The sequence below is a fragment of the Acomys russatus genome, chromosome X (genome assembly GCF_903995435.1).
Source record: "Acomys russatus chromosome X, mAcoRus1.1, whole genome shotgun sequence".
Classification (NCBI taxonomy): Eukaryota; Metazoa; Chordata; class Mammalia; order Rodentia; family Muridae; genus Acomys; species Acomys russatus.
The window spans coordinates 21,492,661-21,506,235 of NC_067169.1; the positions used below are offsets into that span (position 1 = coordinate 21,492,661).

Consider the following 13,575-nt stretch of genomic DNA (forward strand, 5'->3'; position numbering starts at 1 on the left):
GTACTTGGTGTTCTGTATGCTTCCTGTACTTTTACAGGCATCTCCTCCATTAGGTTAGGGAAATTGTCTTCTATGATTTTATTGAAAATATTCTTCTGTTTCTCACCTGGCTGCTTCTCCTTCCTCTATTCCTATTATTCTTAGATTTGGTCTTGTCCCAGTCTCTCAGATTTCCTGCATGTTTTGTGCCAGGGGTTTTTGAGGTTTAGCATTCTCTTTCATCAAGGTATACATTCTTTTTCTACCCTGTCTTCAGCCCCTGAGATTCAATCTTCCATTTCTTATATCCTATTGGTGAGGCTTGCTCTCTCAGGTTCCTATTCAAGTTCCTAAATTTTTAATTACCAGATTTCCCTCAGTTTGGGTTTTCTTTATTGATTCTTTCTCCACATGTAGGTCTTGAAGTGTTGTGTTAGTAATTTCCTACCACTGTTTGTGTTTTCATAGATTTCCTTAAGGGATGTATTCATTGCATCTTTAAGGACCTCTATCATATACATGATGGCTGCTTCAGGGTCTTTTTCTTAGGCTTCAGCTATGCTGGGCTATTCAGGGCCTGCTGTTCTGGGTTGCTGGGCTCCAGTGGAGACTATACTGTCCTGATTGTTATTGTGTTTTTGTGCTGGGTCTAGGTAGCAGGAATTGAGAAGATCTTAATTTCTAGGTGCTGATACCTGGTCTTAGATTTGTTTCTTGGTGTCTGTAGCCTCTTTGGTTCTTAGAAGAGCTCTGTGGCTGTGTGTTGCCTTGTAGGAAATTCTTCTGGAGTCCTGACAGATTTAGCCCCTGGGGGTTCCAATTAAAATATGTTTCTGGGTATTGAGAGCTGATGTGTAGGAACAGAGATGGGCTAGGGGGTTCACAGGAGGAAGGAAAGCAGGGTGCTCCACCAGGATCTGTTTAGTCCCCTGGGAATGGGGGCAGAGAGTGAGGAGAGGTCACAGCAGAAGGGCTGCTATAGAACTGGAGGATGGGCCTAGAGGATTGGACTTGGAGGAATGGAGGGAGAGGTGAAGGTCTGCAGTCGGCCTATTTGTTTCCCTGGTCAGAGAGGCCTGTGAGTTCCCAGGGTGCCTGCAGGTGTTGGGGGCTGGGACAGAGCAATGAGTGGGTGGAGAGAGGTTAAGAGGGGAAGATCTGTGGATCCAATGGAGATAGAGGGGGGAAGGGAGGCTGCAGCAGGTGTCTTGCTGCAGAGCTGGGGATGCAACCAGGGGGTTGGGTTTGGAGGAGCAGAGGGAGAGGTGAAGATCTGCAGGGAGCCTACCTGCTTCCCTGGCCCGAGTGGCCTGAGCTGTCCCAGGGAGTGCCTGCTGGAGTTAGATGCTGGGATAAGCAAAGAGTAGGAAGAGAGACTAGGAGGGGAAGATCTGCGGGATCCACTGGAGATGGGGGCAGGGTGGGGGAAGGGAGGCTGCAGCACGTGGTCTGCTGCAGAGCTGGGGATGAAACTGGGGGATTGGATTTCCAGGAGCAGAGGGAGAGGTGAAGATCTGCAGTCAGCCTACCTGCTTCCCACGCAGGAGTGGCCTGTGGGTTCCCAGGGAGTGCTTGCTGGAGTTGGGGTCTGCGGTAAAGCAATGAGTTGGGGAGGGAGGTTAGCAGGGGGGAAGATCTGTGTAATCCAGTGGAGGGGAGAGAAGGGAGATCTCAGCAGTGGTCTGATGCAGAGCTAGAGATGAGACTGTGGGGGAGGTGGGAATTGGATGTAGAGAAGAGCCAGGAGAGGTGAAGATCTGCAGTCAGCTTACCTGTTTCCCTGGCAAGAGTGGCCCATGGGTTCCCTAGCAGTGTCTTTTGGCGTTGGGGGCTGGGATAAGCACTGGCTGGGGTAGGGTAGGGGGGAGAAGGGAAGCTGGCAGCAGGTGTTCTGTTGCAAGGCTGGGGATGAGGGGAGAATTGGATTTGGAGGAGCAGAGGGAGAGGTGAGGATCTGCATTTAGCCTACCTGCTTTTCTTTGGAGTGGCCTTAGAGGTGGGGGCGGGGGTGTACCAGGGAATGCCTGAAGTAATTATTTTCTGACTCCTGCATGTACAATGTGGTACATGCATATGCACACAAGTGTGTTCATGCATGCATATACAATAAATGTAACAGTTTTTTTCCAATTGGTAAATGAAAATCTTATGGTCAAAGAAGTGATCAATAATCTGGAATTTCCAGATTGATATCAGTCAACACATAGCAAGAGTAACAACAATATAAAAGCACAATCGGGAGAAGTGGAGGCTATACCGAGATTATGTAACATTCATCTAATAGAGCCATCAATGGAGTATTAGGTGAATGATGAAGAATTAATAACTTAAAAGAAATTACTGCTAATTCTCTAGACTTGAATAACATCATACATTTTCATATCAAAGCATCATAAAATGCTGACTTACTCTTAGACACAGGGAATAAAAATCTCATAACATCAAGGAAAAAAAAAACATAGGGAAGAGTGGATGGGGGCACACTGGTCTTCAGAATTTCCCAGAGGCCAGATACATTCTATTTCTGAGATGTTATTTATCTAAAATAATCTTCTCTCAATATTTACAGGATTGTTTGAAATGCACTACGTCACAATGATGAGCAAATTCTGTTCTACTGCCATTAGAATCCAGACTTCAGCAGAGTGTACCTAACTAGAGACAATTAAAGCTACTCTTATGCAGCAGTGCACCAATAGTAAATATTGATGCGGAGGCTGTGTCAGAAGCAGGCTAGTCAATGGTGTTAAGACTTTAATTGCTAAAGCCAGAGTACAGGCATAAAGCCACCAGTTTATTTTACAACATGATGATGACAATGGAGGTTGTAGCTCTGTGCGATGCAAACTTGCTGTATAATTTGGAGAACATGCAGGCCTCAATACTTCTTTTCTTTGAAGAATTGTCCCAATAGTTCATGCGGACTTTGAGACCTTGCTACAGGATGACAGTTGAATGCTTCACTCTATCCCAGAAGGTACTGAGACCTCTGTGCAGGACACTTACCACAGAGTAGTACTGCCTTCTTACACATTTAAAATTAGAAATAATACATATAGAATGCATATAATGTACATATTCAGTTTGATCAATTTTGACAAATGGATACATATATGGTCTTTTTTTTTTTGTTTTTTTGTTTTTTTCTTTTTCAAGACAGGGTTTCTCTGTGTAACAGCCGTGGCTGTCCTGGACTCACTTTGTAGACCAGGCTGGCCTTGAACTCACAGCGATCTGCCTGCCTCTGCCTCCCGAGTGCTGGGATTAATGGCGTGTTCACCACCAGCACCTGGCTATGGAGACATATATGAAAATGCCATCCAGAATAACTTTTAGAACATCTATCTAACCATAGAAGATTTTCTAATCCTTTTTGTAGTCTCTGTTCACTCATTCTTGCAGGCTATTTCTTTTTTTAAATTTAACTTTATTAATTTATTCAGATTACATCTCAATTGTTATCCCATCCCTTGTGTCCTCCCATTCTCCCTCCCCCATGCTTTCACCATATTCCCTTCTCCTAGGTTGCAGGTTATTTCTACCTTCTATTGTTATGGATTGCTTGTGTCTTATGTAAATAAATTATATAGCAATAACAACAAACAATAACAATAAATCTTATGAACCAGCTGAAGATTAAAAGAAATCTCTTAAAGGACCATCAGTTAGACTGAGGAAGGTAACAATGGATGCTGGAAATATTTTAAATATTGAAATAAAATAACTTAGATCTTTGTACTTTCTAAATTAGTCAGGTGTGAGGACAAAATAAAGACCTTGTCAGAGAGGTTCCTTAGAGACCACTACATGCAAAGATACGCAATAAAAATTTTGTAGCCATAAGAAAACGAAAACAGAGAAAATGAAACAACCAGCAAACTATGTTTAATATTCTGTGTTCAAAATGGAAAAATATAAAAATATCCAAAATATAATGAAGCATTATATGGTCAGTTCAGACACACTAAGGACTCTGTCATTGTTAATAGGACAGAATTACTGAAGAAGGCTTTGGTAGAAATTTTGCAGTTTGGTACCTGCTTACTAATATATCTCTCTATAAAAGTATCTATATCCATCTATCATTTATCTGTCTATTTAAGTTCAAAATAGGATGAATTTAAATGTCATTTATAACACCCAAAGCAGAATAGAGAGACTAAGAAGCCAAGAGAGAAGATGCTAAACAGTAAACAAGATAATTGAAATGAGTGAAAAATATATTAATAAACAAAATAATCTAAAAAAATTAACCTCACTCTGTAAAACCAAGATTATCAAAAGATTTTTCCTAAAATTTTCCATAAAACCAGTTTATTTTACAACTTACCCAAAACATACCCCTTTTAACAACCCAATTCATCTAGCATTCATATTTTTTTCATATAATGAATTTAAATTGCTTAAAAACACAGAAACTGCTTGGAATTCAGAGATGTATTTAAGGTCAGAGTTCTTCCTCGATATTTGATTTTTTTTCTCCAGTATTGTGGGTTTTGTTTGTTGTTTTGTTTTTAAACAGGAAGGTGCTACATTTCTAGCTGCTGGCTTCAATTCTACCATGCTTCACATCTAGCTTTTTGTTTGTTTGTTTGTTTGTTTTGAGACAGGGTCTCTCTGTGTAGCCCTGGCTGTCCTGGACTCACTTTGTAGACCAGGCTGGCCTCGAACTCACAGCGATCCGCCTGCCTCTGCCTCTCAAGTGCTGGGATTAAAGGTGTGCACCACCATGCCCGGCTCATCTAGCTTTTTGAGTGTGGTAAGTGATGGTTTACTTTCATCTGAGCTAAGTAGTTTGGAGTATCTGCTACTTAGAGGAATTCTATAATTGAATTTGCACTGACCATATATGAATCATTTCTAGTCTATAATGTGCCCTAAATGCAACTTCATCTTTCAAAATCCCTGATACAGAATAAAGCTTTTTATTATTTGCCACAGCTTCTGCATTTTGTTTTCTTGAGGTTTTTAAAAGAATGTATATCTTATACTGGGTAGCAAACCTACTGGAAGGTTACTTTTTTCCAGTCCCTGGTACATTAATGTGAACTTTGATTATTAATATGCACCTTGATTATACTATTTAATATGAACTAAGAATTACAGTTGTGCATAGTTTTCTCTAAAATTCTACTTTCTTCTACCACTGGAAGTATTTTGGAAGGGTTATAAAGATCCTAACCTAGAAAAATGTCCTATTACTTACTACTGCTGTACTCACTCATCCTGGAAACACAAGATTGGGGGGCAGGGGACTGATGTGGGTGGGGCTTTTTCAAGCTGCAGCCATCCCATGGGAAGCAAGCCTTGCATTTAAACAAAGTTAATAATCTGAGCAGTGCGCTTGAGTTAGTCATGAAGTCAGTGCTACCTGGGTTAATCCTGCTAGGCTCCCAAGAGGAAAGACAGTGTGCTGCAATTTGGGATTGAACTATTGGTTCGTGGTCTGCGAGTTAATTTACCAACACTCTCTGCACAATAGCCGGCGTGAGTGTTCAGGAAATAGAAAAGACTGGTTGTGACTGAGCTGGGAGAGATAGGACCTACATTTCCAGATAGCTCAGTAATGCCTAAAGAATGAAAGACATTCATTTGGTTTTATTTTCATTTCAACTGCACTGGAGTCAAGGATGAAGTGTCACCTTTTACTCTAAGAATGAAGCCTTCAGGTAATGTCTCAGGTCGGCTCCTTTCTGAGCTAACTGGTCATCAAAAGCACATAGAGTCCGCAGTTTCTGACCCCCCTTTTTGTTTGTTTTGTCTTTGGTTTTTGGAGACAGGGTTTCTCTGTGTAGCCTTGGCTGTCCTGGACTCACTTTGTAGACCAGGCTGGCCTTGAACTCACAGCGATCCGCCTGCCTCTGCCTCCCGAGTGCTGGGATTAAAGGTGTGCGCCACCACCGCCCAGTCCATAATTTTTCTAATTTGTAAGTTACTCTGGTCTCTGGAAGGATCAAATGGATCATGCCATACTGCCAAAGTTACACATAGCCAGCCAGTCAGTCATCAGTGTCCTTCCTTCCTTCAAGAAATGAAATCTTCACATTTCAGGATGTAGCAGGAATAATATATTTTCTAGATGGCTTGTAAGCATCAGGTTGATGTCCCCATTGCCAATTACGAAGTAGTCTGCATATCTCTTTTCTGGAGGAACCCTGTTCACACAAATCTCTCTTACATTTTCTTGCCTCAGAGGTGAAACCAGCACATCCATACTTGGCCGCAGTGTGATATGTGGAGCCAACCTGCAGGTGAGCATCACTATCAGTCCGCTCCTCCTACTGAGGCTCACGGTGCAGGCCTCACATCATGTCCAGGGGTACCTGGTCAGGCTGATATAGGCCAGAGTCAGGCAGGTCACTGCCCCTCGGGAAGCCCAAGCCACCACAAGGGTTGCACATCTCACCCTAGGCCTCAGCAGAGACCATAGCCACAACTAAAAATATTTTTGGAATTAAGTTATAGACTATTAAAGCTACCCTTAAAAAAACAGCAAAACATTAACTATTAAAAAGATAGTCTGTAGCTGGGCGGTGGTGGCACACGCCTTTAATCCCAGCAATCAGGAGGCAGAGGCAGGCAGATTGCTGTGAGTTTGAGGCCAGCCTGGTCTACAAAGTGAGTCCTGGACATCCAAAGCTGTTACACAGAGAATCCCTGTCTTGAAAAACCAAACAGTAGGCTGTGTATATGTGTGTGTAGGTATGTTTCTTATGTATATGTGTGTGTGTATTAACATGCACTCCTCTGTTTTTGAGGGGACACTTGCTTATGCATAGGCATATGGAGGCCAGAGGTCAATATTAGGGATCTTTATCATGTCCTATATTAAAAAAAAATACATATATGGGGCTGCAGAGTTGGTTCAGTGGTTAAGAGCAGCACACCACCTGCTCTCCCAGAGGTCCTGAGTTCAATTCCCAGCAACCACATGGTGGCTCACAACCATCTGTAATGAGATCTTATGCCCTCTTCTGCAGATAATGCACTCATAGGCAATAAGTAAAATAAACAGCTCTTTAAAAAAAGAAAAAATACGTATATGCAGGTAACAGTACTTAACAAGAAAAAAGCTAGGAGCTGGAGAGAAGGCTCAGAGGTTAAGAGCACTGTCTGCTCTTCCAGAGGTCCTGAGTTCAATTCCCAGCAACTACATGGTGGCTCACAACCATCTACAATGTGATCTGATGCCCTCCTCTGGCTTTCAGGTAGAAATGCAGGCAGAGCACTGTCAACATATAAAAAGCTATACAAAAACAGAAATAAGACAAGTGGCAATATTAATAATGAGAAATACAATAAAAAGTACGCTATATCAACAATAAAAAGGATGTTCCAGGTCTGAAGAGATGGACTAGCAATTAAGAACACTTGCTTATTGCTCTTCTAGAGGAATCTGGTTCAGTTCCTCGTACCCACACCAAGCAGTTCACAACCTCCTACAACTGCAGTTCCAGAGGATTCAATAGTCTCTAGCCTCCATGTGCACCTAGCACAAACGAGGTACATATAAACTTACACGCACACACACACACACACACACACACTCATGTACAAGCACACACAAATACGCTTTCATTTAAAAAAAAAAGGATACTCCATAAAAATAAAGAAACTATGTATTGGAACATATGGAAAAGCTAGATAAAACGTTTAGAGCAAGACTGATAAAATTACAAGCAGACATCTACACAAACAGGAAAATTAAAAACCCCCTCTTCTGTACAGATGAAGAAAAATAACGGGAAACTTTAAAGAATGCAATTAAAAATAGTGACAGGAAACAGAAAATACATCGTATTTAAGGATTTACAAAAAATTAACATGAACTAGGTCACAGTGGGAGTTTAAAACCGTTGACTAATCTGTAACACACAGATACTTCACTGCTGACACTGAAAAAAGCCAAAAAATATTGCTTTGAGTCTTCCAAGTCTTCCCACTGAATGAGTGATTGGAAACTGGAGTACATTATGTTAAGTCTAAAGGAAAAAATGCAAGTGTCATATGTCTTCTTTCAAACGTGGGGGCCAAAACTGTTTACCTAAACTTAAAGTAGGGACAACCAAAGGTTGGGAAAGGTTGGACACAGTGAGTGAACAAAGGAAGGCTGTATTTAATTAGCTCACATTGTATATACAAGTTAAAGTATCATCTTAAAAGCCATTATTACATATATTACATACACGATGAACAAAAATACATTATTAAAACCAATTTATGAATAAAATGCTCATTACTGAAAGAACTCATAATGAAAATGACAGCATATTCTAGGCCCCAAAATAATAATGGATTTTTTTCCATCATGTACAAAGTATATGTATTAATGGCTCTTTTTTCTTTTCTTTTCTTTTTTTTTTTTTTTTTTTTTTTTGGCTTTTCCAGGCAGGGTTTCTCAGTGTAGCTTTAGCTATCCTGTATTTGGTTTGTAGACCAAGCTGGCCTCAAACTCACAGAGCTCCTTTTGCCTCTGCCTCTCTAGTGCTGGGATTAAAGGTGTGTGTCACCACTGTCTGGCTGTATTAATAGCTTTTAAGATAATATTTTGAGATGCAGTAAAGTGGTATTCAGAAAGAACAGTTATATCTATAAAGGAGCAATTATATCGAAAACCAAAACACATTTTTCATCAGTAATGCCTCCTACCAAAATGACAGGAAAGGCCAGTCAGTGGTAGTACACGCCTTTAATCCCAGCACTCAGGAGGCAGAGGCAGGTGAATCTCTGAGAGTTTGAGAGTTCAAGTCCAGCCTGGTCTATAGAGCCAGTTCCAGGATAGACACGGCTACAAAGAGAAACTCTGTCTCAACAAAACAAAACAAAACAAAAACAAAAAACAAAAAATAAAAATAAATTAAAAATAAAAGTGACAGGAAAGAAAAAAAAAAGTTAACGATAATAATGAAGTTATATACCATACATATATATTGCAAAGCTCAGTATATAAAAAAATCTTGGTTTTGCATTATACTCTGAAAATTAAATATTTCAGTAAAAACCCCAAGGTTATAGAAACAAAACCTTTAAAAGTTAATCCAGATATTGCAGGGAAATGCAAATACTTATAGTTACAGAAAGAAAGCACAGTAAAGGGATTTGTCCTACCAGACAAATAGTTAAATAACTAGAATATGACTAAGACTGTTATTAATGAGGAAAGCAAAGAACAACACAAATCCACATATAAATCCTATTATCAACACATTCATTGCTATCATATATATATATATATCATATATAATCATATATTATTCATATTATCAAAGCATTCATTCCCTAGCATGCTATAAAACTATTATTTGTTATTTATGCTCATTTGATGATATGGTCAATGAAGATTGGCATTTATCCATTTCAATTAGATATTCCTACTGCCTTAAAAAATGTGGAGCCTCAGTAAATACTGGTTTATAAATAAAGACACAAGTGTAAAAAAAAAAAACTAAAATTCTTTTTAAAATGCAGAGAAACAGTTACATTATGTCCTTGGACTATGGAAGGATTTCCTAGAAATAGAAAAAAAAATAGATCACGTAAAATTAAAAAAGGCATGGGTACTCGCAGACATGACAAAATGTTGTAAATAAAAGCCAGAAATAAGCTACTAAATACTTGGAAGATTTATAGGACAAAAAAGCCGGAAGATATACAGGACTCAGGAATGCACAAGGGATTTACAACTGCATAAGAGCCTTAGGACCCCATAAGGAACTACCGCATATCAATAAGAAAAGATCAGGCAACTTAGTAGAACTGGCAAACTACATACAGAGCTCAATTTGCAGGAAAAAACCCCCACACCTAATAACAAAAAAACCGCTAGGGGCCTGACTATTATTCAAAGAACCTCAAGATAACCAACAACAAATTAGGTGACACTGCATCATATAGGTAACAGCAGGCATTCTGAAAGTAACTCAGGGTTAGAACCTAGAAACTGCAGCTTGAAGCACATATACAAGAGATTCTGCCATATTTTTCACACTTCTTTACTTTCGAGTAGTATGTTTAACCTAGGTTATTATTTGTCAGTTTATTTCTGCACCTACTAACTCATCCCCTCCCATTTTTTTATCTTTTATTTCTTGAGAGTATAATATAATTACATCATTTCTCCTTTCCTGGTTCTCCCTCAAATTAATAGCCTCTCTTTCTTTCTTTTTTTTTCCCCATTTTTTTATTAATTTATTCATATTACATCTGGATTGTTAGCTCTTCCCCTGTTTCCTCCCATTCTTCCCTCCCTCCCGCTTCCCCCCTTCTCCCCTCCCCTATGTCTGTGATTGAGGGAAACCTCCTCTTTCTTTTCATTGTTGCTGCACACAGACAGACGCGCACGCACGCATGCACACAAAATCTGTATTAAAAAGCAACAAATGAAAGAGACTTAGTTTGGGTTAGAAGGGGCAGACGTCTGGAAAAGCTACAAAGGTACAATGCTGATATGAACCAAATTTTGAAGGAAGCTTATCTGGAACCTGGTTGGTCAGAGTTAAGTCAGAGGTATAAATAAAAGCATGAGAGATGAAAAAAAGAAAAATAAATCCACTAGAGGATAAAATAGTAAAACAAAATGCAGTCAGGCAGTGGTGGCTAGAGCCTTTGATCCCAGCACCTGGGAGGCAAAAGCAAACAGACAGTATTTCCAGGCCAGCCTGGTTTACAAAATGAGTTCCAGGACAGCCAAGACTATACAGAGAAACCCTGTCTGCTCTTCCAGAGGTCCGGAGTTCAATTCCCAGCAACTAAATGGTGGCTCACAAGTATCTATAATGTGACAAGATGTCCTCTTCTGTCTTGCAGGTGTACACGTAAGCAGAACAAAGCATACATAATAATAAATACATAATTCTAAAACCAAACCAAAACAAAACACCAAAGAATTACATAGCCAGGCACGGTGGCATGTACCTTTATTTTTATTTATTTATTTATTTATTTATTTTTGGTTTTTCGAGACAAGGTCTCTCTGTGTAGCCTTGGCTGTCCTGGACCCGCTTTGTAGACCAGGCTGGCCTCGAACTCACAGCGAACCACCTGCCTCTGCCTCCGGAGTGCTCGGATTCTAGGCATGAGCCACCACGTCCGGCTGGCATGCACCTTTAATTCCAGCACTCGGGAAGCAGAAGCAAGGCCATCGCTTTGAGTTCGAGGCCAGCCTGGTCTACAAAGTGAGTCCGGGACAGCCAAGGCTACACAGAGAAAGCCTGCGGTCGAAAAACAAAACAATCTAACAACCACCACCACAGCAAAAGGGAACGAAACAGCAAAATCACATTAAAGAATATTATGCGGGTTCAGAAATATAATATTTTTAGGAATACTGAATATAACCCATGAGAGCCGACTAAAAAAATTGTTTCAAGTTTGAGTAAACTACGAGAGGGTTACTATCAGTGACAGGAGACCACAGATATACGAAAATGTCACCAAATGCCTACCTATATTTGAAGAGAAACGACTCTAATGTCCCAGAGCTGTCCACACGACTGGAACGAGCGGGAGAAAGCTTTCACCGCCACCCCTCACAAAAGCCAACAGAATGTTCCAGAGGCAAGTCTTACAGGCTTTCCTATTGGACAAGGCTAATGACGTAAGCACCGGATTTGGCCAATGAACGACAAGGTTATGGAGGCGGGGTTAATTCTAAACCTGCCAATAAACGATAAGGGTTTTTGAGTGGCAGCATCACGGGCCAGCCTAAAGCAAGGCCTCTAACATACCGGAAGCATAGGTGCTTACCGCGGTGATCACACACACAAAGTGCTCCTTACAAAGGACCCTGCAGGGACTGGAGAGATAGCTCAGAGGTTAAGAGCACTGTCTGCTCTTCCAGAGGTCCTGACTTCAATTCCCAGCAGCCACATGGTGACTCACAGACATCTATAATGTGATCTGGTGCCCTCTTCTGGCCTGCAGGTGTACATGCATTCAGGGCACTGTGCACATAGTAGTAATAAATATATAAATCTTGAAAAAAAAAAAAAAAGAATTACAGAGCCAGGTACAGCGCCGCCATTATCGGGAAGCAGAAGCAGGCCGATGCCTGTGAGTTCGAGGCCAGCCTGGTTAACAAAGTTACTCCAGGACAACCAAGGCTACACAGAGAAACCCTGTCTCCAAAAACCGTACAACAACAACAACAAAAAACCCAAAACAAAGCAAAACCCAGTGTTATGACTTTCCTTGTGTATGTGGCATTAAATCTCCTTTTCGTACCTAATTTTAATTTTTATAGTTAAGATATAATAACATATTTAAATGTAGAATATAGTAGTATTATATCAACATATTAATCAATATATTTCAAGTCATAGAACAGAATGTATAATTTATTATAATATGCAGAATATAATATAGTATGATTATATGATATGATAACATTAATTAATTGATATCAATATTTTATGTGTATAATGTTATGCTATATTTTATTATATTTTGAGTTTGAGATATATTTCACTTTGATATATCGAAATGTATTTTAATGATATTTATCTAAGTAATTACTTAATTATAATTATATAAATATAATTATACTCCTTGTGTATCATGTTACTTTGATTTTTACAATTTCACGGATGACAATTTGGTATTGCGTAATCGGTTTGTAGAATCTTCACTGGAGAAAACTGTTTCTCCCAGTCTTAGCATTCTTTGTTGTCTTAGTTCTTTATCTAGGGTTAAGGGGGTCACATGAATGTTCCCTCTTCCATGTTAGCAAGTTTATTGGTTTCCTCCTCATTCTTGTTTTGTCTAGGCAGTCATATTGCTAAGACCTTCTGGATATAGCTTCCCTAACATTTCTAAGAGACACAGTCTCAAAACAGAAGAAATTCTTGGCCTCTGGCTCTTTGACAATCTTTCTTTCCTCTCTTCTGCAAGGTTCCCTGAGCCTTAGGTATAGGAGATGTGTTGCAGATGGGACTGGGCAGCAGAGGGTGACTTGTTCTCTGCAGTTAGTAATTACACTGCTTTAGAAAAGGGCCAGTTCTAGGTGCTCCTCCATGATCCATCACCTCCCTAAACCCTGGTAGTTGGCTAGGGTTCCTGTACCAGGCATGATTTTCCTCATGTTGTGGGAGACTAGGTCCAATTAGAGAACTCTTGGCTTCTGATGAGATATGGAATGCCACTATTTCACCTTTAGGATTATCATTGCATTCTGGTTGTTGTGGTAGTTCATAGGTTTATGTAGACTTCTCATAAGCTAGAATCATCTGAGAAGAGGGAGCCTCACTTGAGAAAAAAGTCTCTGTGTGATCAGTTTGTAGATAGGCCTTAAGAAAATGTAGCAGTTTTTCTTAAGTAGTGATTGATGGGGAGGGTGCAGCCCACTGTGGGTTGTACCATCCCTGGCCTTGTAGTTCTGCGAGAAGCAGGCTAAGCAAGTCTTGAGAGCAAGGCAGTAGGCAGTCCTCCTCCATAGCCCCTGCATCAGCTGCTACGTTTGTAGTAGAAGTGCATGGAGAGCCAGGTGGTGGTGACGCACGCCTGTAATCCCAGCAGAGGCAGGTGGATTGTTCTGAGTTCGAGGCCAGCCTGGTTTACAAAGCGAGTCCAGGACAGCCAGGGCTACACAGAGAAACCCTG

The 13,575-nt window shown here is 40.3% G+C and overlaps 1 pseudogene; it reads right to left on the bottom strand.

Annotated features, from left to right (window-relative positions):
* Nucleotides 1-5,583: 5,583 nt before the first annotated feature.
* On the bottom strand, nt 5,584-13,057 carry LOC127184776 (mitochondrial assembly of ribosomal large subunit protein 1-like; annotated as a pseudogene).
* Between the last annotated feature and the right edge of the window lie 518 nt (nt 13,058-13,575).